This window comes from Hyla sarda, chromosome 7 (genome assembly GCF_029499605.1).
Source record: "Hyla sarda isolate aHylSar1 chromosome 7, aHylSar1.hap1, whole genome shotgun sequence".
Lineage (NCBI taxonomy): Eukaryota > Metazoa > Chordata > Amphibia > Anura > Hylidae > Hyla > Hyla sarda.
Window position 1 is genome coordinate 399,803 of NC_079195.1, and position 12,424 is coordinate 412,226.

Consider the following 12,424-nt stretch of genomic DNA (forward strand, 5'->3'; position numbering starts at 1 on the left):
ATCTCTCGAGGGTCATTGTGTCCAATAGATCTATTGTACTACTATACAGGTAGGTTAGGTCACTACTGTGGTAGATGTAAATAGTGACAGTAGATAACTCTCAAAACTGATGTAAAATTGAGACATTATCCAGTGTATCCTTATATGAAGGACTTACCTGAGCCCGCACCAACGCCAAGGGACCTAACACTAACCTACCTGTGCATGATAATCAAAACCAGGAACCAAATTACAGCAGCATCAGGTCCGACTCACAGCCTCCTCCCCGTTACCTCCGGTGCTCACAGTTACCTCCGGCGCTCCCTGTTACCTCCGGCGCTCACAGTTACCTCCGGCGCTCACAGTTACCTCCGGCGCTCACAGTTACCTCCGGCGCTCACAGTTACCTCCGGCGCTCACAGTTACCTCCGGTGCTCCCAGTTACCTCCGGTGCTCCCAGTTACCTCCGGCGCTCCCTGTTACCTCCGGCGCTCACAGTTACCTCCGGCGCTCACAGTTACCTCCGGCGCTCACAGTTACCTCCGGCGCTCCCCGTTACCTCCGGCGCTCCCCGTTACCTCCGGCGCTCACAGTTACCTCCGGCGCTCCCCGTTACCTCCGGCGCTCACAGTTACCTCCGGCGCTCACAGTTACCTCCGGCGCTCACAGTTACCTCCGGCGCTCCCCGTTACCTCCGGCGCTCACAGTTACCTCCGGCGCTCACAGTTACCTCCGGCGCTCCCTGTTACCTCCGGCGCTCACAGTTACCTCCGGCGCTCACAGTTACCTCCGGCGCTCCCCGTTACCTCCGGCGCTCACAGTTACCTCCGGCGCTCCCCGTTACCTCCGGCGCTCCCCGTTACCTCCGGCGCTCCCCGTTACCTCCGGCGCTCACAGTTACCTCCGGCGCTCCCTGTTACCTCCGGCGCTCACAGTTACCTCCGGCGCTCACAGTTACCTCCGGCGCTCACAGTTACCTCCGGCGCTCCCCGTTACCTCCGGCGCTCACAGTTACCTCCGGCGCTCACAGTTACCTCCGGCGCTCCCCGTTACCTCCGGCGCTCACAGTTACCTCCGGCGCTCACAGTTACCTCCGGCGCTCCCCGTTACCTCCGGCGCTCACAGTTACCTCCGGCGCTCCCCGTTACCTCCGGCGCTCCCCGTTACCTCCGGCGCTCCCCGTTACCTCCGGCGCTCACAGTTACCTCCGGCGCTCACAGTTACCTCCGGCGCTCACAGTTACCTCCGGCGCTCACAGTTACCTCCGGCGCTCCCCGTTACCTCCGGCGCTCACAGTTACCTCCGGCGCTCACAGTTACCTCCGGCGCTCACAGTTACCTCCGGCGCTCACAGTTACCTCCGGCGCTCCCCGTTACCTCCGGCGCTCCCCGTTACCTCCGGCACTCACAGTTACCTCCGGCGCTCCCTGTTACCTCCGGCGCTCACAGTTACCTCCGGCGCTCACAGTTACCTCCGGCGCTCCCCGTTACCTCCGGCGCTCACAGTTACCTCCGGCGCTCCCCGTTACCTCCGGCGCTCCCCGTTACCTCCGGCGCTCACAGTTACCTCCGGCGCTCCCTGTTACCTCCGGCGCTCACAGTTACCTCCGGCGCTCACAGTTACCTCCGGCGCTCACAGTTACCTCCGGCGCTCCCCGTTACCTCCGGCGCTCACAGTTACCTCCGGCGCTCACAGTTACCTCCGGCGCTCCCCGTTACCTCCGGCGCTCACAGTTACCTCCGGCGCTCACAGTTACCTCCGGCGCTCCCCGTTACCTCCGGCGCTCACAGTTACCTCCGGCGCTCACAGTTACCTCCGGCGCTCACCGTTACCTCCGGCGCTCCCCGTTACCTCCGGCGCTCACAGTTACCTCCGGCGCTCACAGTTACCTCCGGCGCTCCCCGTTACCTCCGGCGCTCACAGTTACCTCCGGCGCTCACAGTTACCTCCGGCGCTCCCCGTTACCTCCGGCGCTCCCCGTTACCTCCGGCGCTCACAGTTACCTCCGGCGCTCCCCGTTACCTCCGGCGCTCACAGTTACCTGCGGCGCTCCCCGTTACCTCCGGCGCTCCCCGTTACCTCCGGCGCTCCCCTTTACCTCCGGCGCTCCCCATTACCTCCGGCGCTCCCCATTACCTCCGGCGCTCCCAATTACCTCCAGTGTGGCCGGGCACATACAATGGGAGGAGCGAGGCAGACTATGAGCCCCACCCAAGTTGGCTGATGTGTTGCCGGCCTCACAGGTGAACCTTAATGTTGCCTAGAAAGCGATCAAGGTGCATTAAATGTGGAGTTTACAGACCAAGTATAAGATTTATGAGTTGGACCTAATGCCGCTGTAATTGCCCACTGGCCCCTGGTTTTGCCCATACGGCACAGGTAGGTTAAGTGTTAGGTCCTGTGTCACTTGAAAAACCTTGGCGTTGGTGCGGGCTCAGGTAAGTCCTTCATATAAGGATATACTGGATAATGTCTCAATTTTACATCAGTGTTGAGGGTCAGTCACATTGTTTACATCTACCACAGTAGTGACCTATATTCCTGTATTATTCTAATTGTTACATCCGCACCGTTTATCTGGTGTAGGAGGCCATTGTGGCACTTGTAGTCCGCCACAAGCATCCCCCATTGTATGCATTTTTATACTGGGGATCGCCCCTAGCAACAGACCACAAGCGCAGGATCTGCTCCCCCAGTATAAATGCACAACTGCATGTGGGGATGAGCCCCTCCAGCCATTGAGACCTCGTCTTTGTTATTGTTTAAATCTATTGCCGGGCCTAGTATACATGTATAGTGTCCTGTATAATGTCAGGCCGGGCCTAGTATACATGTATAGTGTCCTGTATAATGTCAGGCCGGGCCTAGTATTCATGTATAGTGTCCTGTATAATGTCAGGCCGGGCCTAGTACTCATATATAGTGTCCTGTATAATGTCAGGCCGGGCCTAGTATTCATGTATAGTGTCCTGTATAATGTCAGGCCGGGCCTAGTACTCATGTATAGTGTCCTGTATAATGTCAGGCCGGGCCTAGTATACATGTATAGTGTCCTGTATAATGTCAGGCCGGGCCTAGTATTCATGTATAGTGTCCTGTATAATGTCAGGCCGGGCCTAGTAGACATGTATAGTGTCCTGTATAATGTCAGGCCGGCCTAGTATTCATGTATAGTGTCCTGTATAATGTCAGGCCGGGCCTAGTACTCATGTATAGTGTCCTGTATAATGTCAGGCCGGGCCTAGTATTCATGTATAGTGTCCTGTATAATGTCAGGCCGGGCCTAGTATACATGTATAGTGTCCTGTATAATGTCAGGCCGGGCCTGGTATACATGTATAGTGTCCTGTATAATGTCAGGCCGGGCCTAGTATACATGTATAGTGTCCTGTATATTGTCAGGCCGGGCCTAGTATTCATGTATAGTGTCCTGTATAATGTCAGGCCGGGCCTAGTATACATGTATAGTGTCCTGTATAATGTCAGGTCGGGCCTAGTATACATGTATAGTGTCCTGTATAATGTCAGGCCGGGCCTAGTATTCATGTATAGTGTCCTGTATAATGTCAGGCCGGGCCTAGTATTCATGTATAGTGTCCTGTATAATGTCAGGCCGGGCCTAGTATTCATGTATAGTGTCCTGTATAATGTCAGGCCGGGCCTAGTATTCATGTATAGTGTCCTGTATAATGTCAGGCCGGGCCTAGTATACATGTATAGTGTCCTGTATAATGTCAGGCCGGGCCTAGTATTCATGTATAGTGTTCTGTATAATGTCAGGCCGGGCCTAGTATTCATGTATAGTGTCCTGTATAATGTCAGGCCGGACCTAGTATACATGTATAGTGTCCTGTATAATGTCAGACCGGGCCTAGTATACATGTATAGTGTCCTGTATAATGTCAGGCCGGACCTAGTATACATGTATAGTGTCCCTGTATAATGTCAGGCCGGGCCTAGTATACATGTATAGTGTCCTGTATAATGTCAGGCCGGGCCTAGTATACATGTATAGTGTCCTGTATAATGTCAGGCCGGGCCTAGTATTCATGTATAGTGTCCTGTATAATGTCAGGCCGGGCCTAGTATACATGTATAGTGTCCTATATAATGTCAGGCCCGGGCCTAGTATACATGTATAGTGTCCTGTATAATGTCAGGCCGGGCCTAGTACTCATGTATAGTGTCCTGTATAATGTCAGGCCGGGCCTTGTATACATGTATAGTGTCCTGTATAATGTCAGGCTGGGCCTAGTATTCATGTATAGTGTCCTGTATAATGTCAGTCCGGGCCTAGTATACATGTATAGTGTCCTGTATAATGTCAGGCCGGGCCTAGTATTCATGTATAATGTCCTGTATAATGTCAGGCCGGGCCTAGTATACATGTATAGTGTCCTGTATAATGTCAGGCCGGGCCTAGTATACATGTATAGTGTCCTGGTATAATGTCAGGCCGGGCCTAGTATACATGTATAGTGTCCTGTATAATGTCCAGGCCGGGCCTAGTATACATGTATAGTGTCCTGTATAATGTCAGGGCCGGGCCTAGTACTCATGTATAGTGTCCTGTATAATGTCAGGCCGGGCCTAGTACTCATGTATAGTGTCCTGTATAATGACAGGCCGGGCCTAGTATTCATGTATAGTGTCCTGTATAATGTCAGGCCGGGCCTAGTACTCATGTATAGTGTCCTGTATAATGTCAGGCCGGGCCTAGTATACATGTATAGTGTCCTGTATAATGTCAGGCCGGGCCTAGTATACATGTATAGTGTCCTGTACAATGTCAGGCCGGGCCTAGTACTCATGTATAGTGTCCTGTATAATGTCAGGCCGGGCCTAGTACTCATGTATAGTGTCCTGTATAATGTCAGGCCGGGCCTAGTATACATGTATAGTGTCCTGTATAATGTCAGGCCGGGCCTAGTACTCATGTATAGTGTCATGTATAATGTCAGGCCGGGCCTAGTATTCATGTATAGTGTCCTGTATAATGTCAGGCTGGGCCTAGTATTCATGTATAGTGTCCTGTATAATGTCAGGCCGGGCCTAGTACTCATGTATAGTGTCCCTGTATAATGTCAGGCCGGGGCCTAGTATACATGTATAGTGTCCTGTATAATGTCAGGCCGGGCCTAGTATTCATATATAGTGTCCTGTATAATGTCAGGCCGGGCCTAGTATTCATGTATAGTGTCCTGTATTATGTCAGGCCGGGCCTAGTATTCATGCATAGTGTCCTGTATAATGTCAGGCCGGGCCTAGTATTCATGTATAGTGTCCTGTATAATGTCAGGCCGGGCCTAGTATTCATGTATAGTGTCCTGTATAATGTCAGGCCGGACCTAGTATTCATGTATAGTGTCATGTATATTGTCAGGCCGGGCCTAGTACTCATGTATAATGTCAGGCCGGGCCTAGTACTCATGTATAATGTCCTGTATAATGTCAGGCCGGGCCTAGTATACATGTATAGTGTCCTGTATAATGTCAGGCCGGGCCTAGTATTCATGTATAATGTCCTGTATAATGTCAGGCTGGGCCTAGTATACATGTATAGTGTCCTGTATAATGTCAGGCCGGGCCTAGTATTCATGTATAATGTCCTGTATAATGTCAGTCCGGGCCTAGTATACATGTATAGTATCCTGTATAATGTCAGGCTGGGCCTAGTATACATGTATAGTGTCCTGTATAATGTCAGGCCGGGCCTAGTACTCATGTATAGTGTCCTGTATAATGTCAGGCCGGGCCTAGTACTCATGTATAGTGTCCTGTATAGTGTCAGGCCGGGCCTAGTATACATGTATAGTGTCCTGTATAATGTCAGGCCGGGCCTAGTACTCATGTATAGTGTCCTGTATAATGTCAGGCCGGGCCTAGTATTCATGTATAGTGTCCTGTATAATGTCAGGCCGGGCCTAGTATACATGTATAGTGTCCTGTATAATGTCAGGCCGGGCCTAGTACTCATGTATAGTGTCCTGTACAATGTCAGGCCGGGCCTAGTATTCATGTATAGTGTCCTGTATAATGTCAGGCCGGGCCTAGTATACATGTATAGTGTCCTGTATAATGTCAGGCCGGGCCTAGTATACATGTATAGTGTCCTGTATAATGTCAGGCCGGGCCTAGTATACATGTATAGTGTCCTGTATAATGTCAGGCCGGGCCTAGTATACATGTATAGTGTCCTGTATAATGTCAGGCCGGGCCTAGTATTCATGTATAGTGTCCTGTATAATGTCAGGCCGGGCCTAGTATTCATGTATAGTGTCCTGTATAATGTCAGGCTGGGCCTAGTACTCATGTATAGTGTCCTGTATAATGTCAGGCCGGGCCTAGTATACATGTATAGTGTCCTGTATAATGTCAGGCCGGGCCTAGTACTCATGTATAGTGTCCTGTATAATGTCAGGCCGGGCATAGTATTCATGTATAGTGTCTTGTATAATGTCAGGCCGGGCCTAGTATACATGTATAGTGTCCTGTATAATGTCAGGCCGGACCTAGTACTCATGTATAGTGTCCTGTATAATGTCAGGCCGGGCCTAGTACTCATGTATAGTGTCCTGTATAATGACAGGCCGGGCCTAGTATTCATGTATAGTGTCCTGTATAATGTCAGGCCGGGCCTAGTATACATGTATAGTGTCCTGTATAATGTCAGGTCGGGCCTAGTGTACATGTATAGTGTCCTGTATAATGTCAGGTTGGGCCTAGTATACATGTTTAGTGTCCTGTATAATGTCAGGTCGGGCCTAGTACTCATGTATAATGTCAGGGTGGGCCTAGTATTCATGTATTATAATGTCAGGCTGGGCCTAGTATACATGTATAGTGTCCTGTATAATGTCAGGCCGGGCCTAGTATTCATGTATAGTGTCCTGTATAATGTCAGGCCGGGCCTAGTATACATGTATAGTGTCCTGTATAATGTCAGGCTGGGCCTAGTACTCATGTATAGTGTCCTGTATAATGTCAGGCCGGGCCTAGTATTCATGCATAGTGTCCTGTATAATGTCAGGCCGGGCCTAGTATTCATGTATAGTGTCCTGTATAATGTCAGGCCGGGCCTAGTACTCATGTATAGTGTCCTGTATAATGTCAGGCCGGGCCTAGTATTCATGTATAGTGTCCTGTATAATGTCAGGCCGGGCCTAGTATTCATGTATAGTGTCCTGTATAATGTCAGGCCGGGCCTAGTATACATGTATAGTGTCCTGTATAATGTCAGGCCGGGCCTAGTACTCATGTATAGTGTCCTGTATAATGTCAGGCCGGGCATAGTATTCATGTATAGTGTCTTGTATAATGTCAGGCCGGGCATAGTACTCATGTATAGTGTCCTGTATAATGTCAGGCCGGGCCTAGTATTCATGTATAGTGTCCTGTATAATGTCAGGCTGGCCTAGTATTCATGTATAGTGTCCTGTATAATGACAGGCTGGGCCTAGTATTCATGTATAGTGTCCTGTATAATGTCAGGCCGGGCCTAGTATACATGTATAGTGTCCTGTATAATGTCAGGTCGGGCCTAGTATACATGTATAATGTCAGGTCGGGCCTAGTACTCATGTATAGTGTCCTGTATAATGTCAGGCCGGGCCTAGTATACATGTATAGTGTCCTGTATAATGTCAGGCAGGGCCTAGTATTCATGTATAGTGTCATGTATAATGTCAGGCCGGGCCTAGTATTCATGTATAGTGTCCTGTATAATGTCAGGCCGGGCCTAGTATTCATGTATAGTGTCCTGTATAATGTCAGGCCGGGCCTAGTACTCATGTATAGTGTCCTGTATAATGTCAGGCCGGGCCTAGTATACATGTATAGTGTCCTGTATAATGTCAGGCCGGGCCTAGTACTCATGTATAATGTCAGGGTGGGCCTAGTATTCATGTATAGTGTCCTGTATAATGTCAGGCTGGGCCTAGTATACATGTATAGTGTCCTGTATAATGTCAGGCCGGGCCTAGTATTCATGTATAGTGTCCTGTATAATGTCAGGCCGGGCCTAGTATACATGTATAGTGTCCTGTATAATGTCAGGTTGGGCCTAGTATACATGTTTAGTGTCCTGTATAATGTCAGGCCGGGCCTAGTATTCATGTATAGTGTCCTGTACAATGTCAGGCCGGGCCTAGTACTCATGTATAATGTCAGGCCGGGCCTAGTACTCATGTATGGTGTCCTGTATAATGTCAGGCCGGGCCTAGTATTCATGTATAGTGTCCTGTATAATGTCAGGCCGGGCCTAGTATACATGTATAGTGTCCTGTATAATGTCAGGCCGGGCCTAGTATACATGTATAGTGTCCTGTATAATGTCAGGCCGGGCCTAGTACTCATGTATAGTGTCCTGTATAATGTAAGGCCGGGCCTAGTACTCATGTATAGTGTTCTGTATAATGACAGGTCGGGCCTAGTACTCCTGTATAGTGTCCTGTATAATGTCAGGCCGGGCCTAGTATACATGTATAGTGTCCTGTATAATGTCAGGCCGGGCCTAGTATACATGTATAGTGTCCTGTATAATGTCAGGCCGGGCCTAGTATTCATGTATAGTGTCCTGTACAATGTCAGGCCGGGCCTAGTACTCATGTATAGTGTCCTGTATAATGTCAGGCCGGGCCTAGTACTCATGTATGGTGTCCTGTATAATGTCAGGCCGGGCCTAGTATTCATGTATAGTGTCCTGTATAATGTCAGGCCGGGCCTAGTATACATGTATAGTGTCCTGTATAATGTCAGGCCGGGCCTAGTATACATGTATAGTGTCCTGTATAATGTCAGGCCGGGCCTAGTACTCATGTATAGTGTCCTGTATAATGTAAGGCCGGGCCTAGTACTCATGTATAGTGTTCTGTATAATGACAGGTCGGGCCTAGTACTCCTGTATAGTGTCCTGTATAATGTCAGGCCGGGCCTAGTATACATGTATAGTGTCCTGTATAATGTCAGGCCGGGCCTAGTATTCATGTATAGTGTCCTGTATAATGTCAGGCCGGGCCTAGTATTCATGTATAGTGACCTGTATAATGTCAGGCCGGGCCTAGTACTCATGTATAGTGTCCTGTATAATGTCAGGCCGGGCCTAGTATTCATGTATAGTGTCCTGTATAATGTCAGGCCGGGCCTAGTATTCATGTATAGTGACCTGTATAATGTCAGGCCGGGCCTAGTACTCATGTATATTGTCCTGTATAATGTCAGGCCGGGCCTAGTACTCATGTATAGTGTCCTGTATAATGTCAGGCCGGGCCTAGTACTCATGTATAGTGTCCTGTATAATGTCAGGCCGGGCCTAGTATTCATGTATAGTGTCCTGTATAATGTCAGGCCGGGCCTAGTATACATGTATAGTGTCCTGTATAATGTCAGGCCGGGCCTAGTATTCATGTATAGTGTCCTGTATAATGTCAGGCCGGGCCTAGTACTCATGTATAATGTCCTGTATAATGTCAGGCCGGGCCTAGTACTCATGTATAGTGTCCTGTATAATGTCAGGCCGGGCCTAGTATTCATGTATAGTGACCTGTATAATGTCAGGCCGGGCCTTGTATTCATGTATAGTGTCCTGTATAATGTCAGGCCGGGCCTAGTACTCATGTATATTGTCCTGTATAATGTCAGGCCGGGCCTAGTACTCATGTATAATGTCAGGCCGGGCCTAGTATACATGTATAATGTCAGGCCGGGCCTAGTACTCATGTATAGTGTCCTGTATAATGTCAGGCCGGGCCTAGTATACATGTATAGTGTCCTGTATAATGTCAGGCCGGGCCTAGTATTCATGTATAGTGTCCTGTATAATGTCAGGCCGGGCCTAGTATTCATGTATAGTGACCTGTATAATGTCAGGCCGGGCCTAGTATTCATGTATAGTGTCCTGTATAATGTCAGGCCGGGCCTAGTATACATGTATAGTGTCCTGTATAATGTCAGGCCGGGCCTAGTACTCATGTATAGTGTCCTGTATAATGTCAGGCCGGGCCTAGTACTCATGTATAGTGTCCTGTATAATGTCAGGCCGGGCCTAGTACTCATGTATAGTGTCCTGTATAATGTCAGGCCGGGCCTAGTACTCATGTATATTGTCCTGTATAATGTCAGGTCGGGCCTAGTATACATGTATAATGTCAGGCCGGGCCTAGTATTCATGTTTAATGTCCTGTATAATGTCAGGCCGGGCCTAGTATACATGTATAGTGTCCTGTATAATGTCAGGCCGGGCCTAGTATTCATGTATAGTGTCCTGTACAATGTCAGGCCGGGCCTAGTATTCATGTATAGTGTCCTGTATAATGTCAGGCCGGGCCTAGTATACATGTATAGTGTCCTGTATAATGTCAGACCGGGCCTAGTATACATGTATAGTGTCCTGTATAGTGTCAGGCTGGGCCTAGTATTCATGTATAGTGTCCTGTATAATGTCAGGCCGGGCCTAGTATTCATGTATAGTGTCCTGTATAATGTCAGGCCGGCCTAGTATTCATGTATAGTGTCCTGTATAATGTCAGGCCGGGCCTAGTACTCATGTATAGTGTCATGTATAATGTCAGGCCGGGCCTAGTATTCATGTATAGTGTCCTGTATAATGTCAGGCCGGGCCTAGTATTCATGTATAGTGTCCTGTACAATTTCAGGCCGGGCCTAGTATTCATGTTTAGTGTCCTGTATAATGTCAGGCCGGGCCTAGTACTCATGTATAGTGTCCTGTATAATGTCAGGCCGGGCCTAGTACTCATGTATAGTGTCCTGTATAATGTCAGGCTGGGCCTAGTATTCATGTATAGGGTCCTGTATAATGTCAGGCCGGGCCTAGTATTCATGTTTAGTGTCCTGTACAATGTCAGACCGGGCCTAGTATTCATGTATAGTGTCATGTATAATGTCAGGCCGGGCCTAGTATACATGTATAGTGTCCTGTATAATGTCAGGCCGGGCCTAGTACTCATGTATAGTGTCCTGTATAATGTCAGGCCGGGCCTAGTATACATGTATAGTGTCCTGTATAATGTCAGGCCGGGCCTAGTATTCATGTATAGTGTCCTGTATAGTGTCAGGCCGGGCCTAGTATTCATGTATAGTGTCCTGTATAATGTCAGGCCGGGCCTAGTATTCATGTATAGTGTCATGTATAATGTCAGGCCGGGCCTAGTATACATGTATAGTGTCCTGTATAATGTCAGGCCGGGCCTAGAATTCATGTATAGTGTCCTGTATAATGTCAGGCCGGGCCTAGTATTCATGTATAGTGTCCTGTATAATGTCAGGCCGGGCCTAGTATACATGTATAGTGTCCTGTATAATGTCAGGCCGGGCCTAGTATTCATGCATAGTGTCCTGTATAATGTCAGGCCGGGCCTAGTATTCATGTATAGTGTCCTGTATAATGTCAGGCCGGGCCCAGTATTCATGTATAGTGTCCTGTATAATGTCAGGCCGGGCCTAGTATTCATGTATAGTGTCCTGTATAATGTCAGGCCGGGCCTAGTATACATGTATAGTGTCCTGTATAATGTCAGGCCGGGCCTAGTATTCATGTCTAGTGTCCTGTATAATGTCAGGCCGGACCTAGTATACATGTATAGTGTCCTGTACAATTTCAGGCCGGGCCTAGTATTCATGTTTAGTGTCCTGTATAATGTCAGGCCGGGCCTAGTACTCATGTATAGTGTCCTGTATTATGTCAGGCCGGGCCTAGTACTCATGTATAGTGTCCTGTATAATGTCAGGCCGGGCCTAGTACTCATGTATAGTGTCCTGTATAATGTCAGGCCGGGCCTAGTACTCATGTATAGTGTCCTGTATAATGTCAGGCCGGGCCTAGTATTCATGTATAGTGTCATGTATAATGTCAGGCCGGGCCTAGTATACATGTATAGTGTCCTGTATAATGTCAGGCCGGGCCTAGTATTCATGTATAGTGTCATGTATAATGTCAGGCCGGGCCTAGTATACATGTATAGTGTCCTGTATAATGTCAGGCCGGGCCTAGTATACATGTATAGTGTCCTGTATAATGTCAGGCCGGGCCTAGTATTCATGTATAGTGTCCTGTATAATGTCAGGCTGGGCCTAGTATTCATGTATAGTGTCCTGTACAATGTCAGGCCGGGCCTAGTATTCATGTATAGTGTCATGTATAATGTCAGGCCGGGCCTAGTATACATGTATAGTGTCCTGTATAATGTCAGGCCGGGCCTAGTATTCATGTATAGTGTCCTGTATAGTGTCAGGCCGGGCCTAGTATTCATGTATAGTGTCCTGTATAATGTCAGGCCGGGCCTAGTATACATGTATAGTGTCCTGTATAATGTCAGGCCGGGCCTACTATACATGTATAGTGTCATGTATATTGTCAGGCCGGGCCTAGTATTCATGTATAGTGTCCTGTATAATGTCAGGCCGGGCCTAGTATACATGTATAGTGTCC

General features: G+C 48.7%; 2 protein-coding genes across 2 annotated transcripts in view; one reads left to right on the forward strand and one right to left on the reverse strand.

Moving 5' to 3' along the window:
* The window catches only part of TNKS1BP1 (tankyrase 1 binding protein 1), a 30,034-nt gene extending 29,852 nt beyond the window's left edge, over nucleotides 1-182 (reverse strand). Inside the window, exon 1 of the mRNA XM_056529881.1 lies at nucleotides 158-182. The gene's annotated coding sequence lies outside the window, so the exon portion shown is untranslated. The remainder of the gene's footprint in view (nucleotides 1-157) is intronic.
* LOC130282167 (serine-aspartate repeat-containing protein F-like) overlaps nucleotides 1-12,424 on the forward strand; it is a 29,620-nt gene that overhangs the window by 1,988 nt on the left and 15,208 nt on the right. The gene's annotated exons all lie outside the window — the stretch shown is intronic.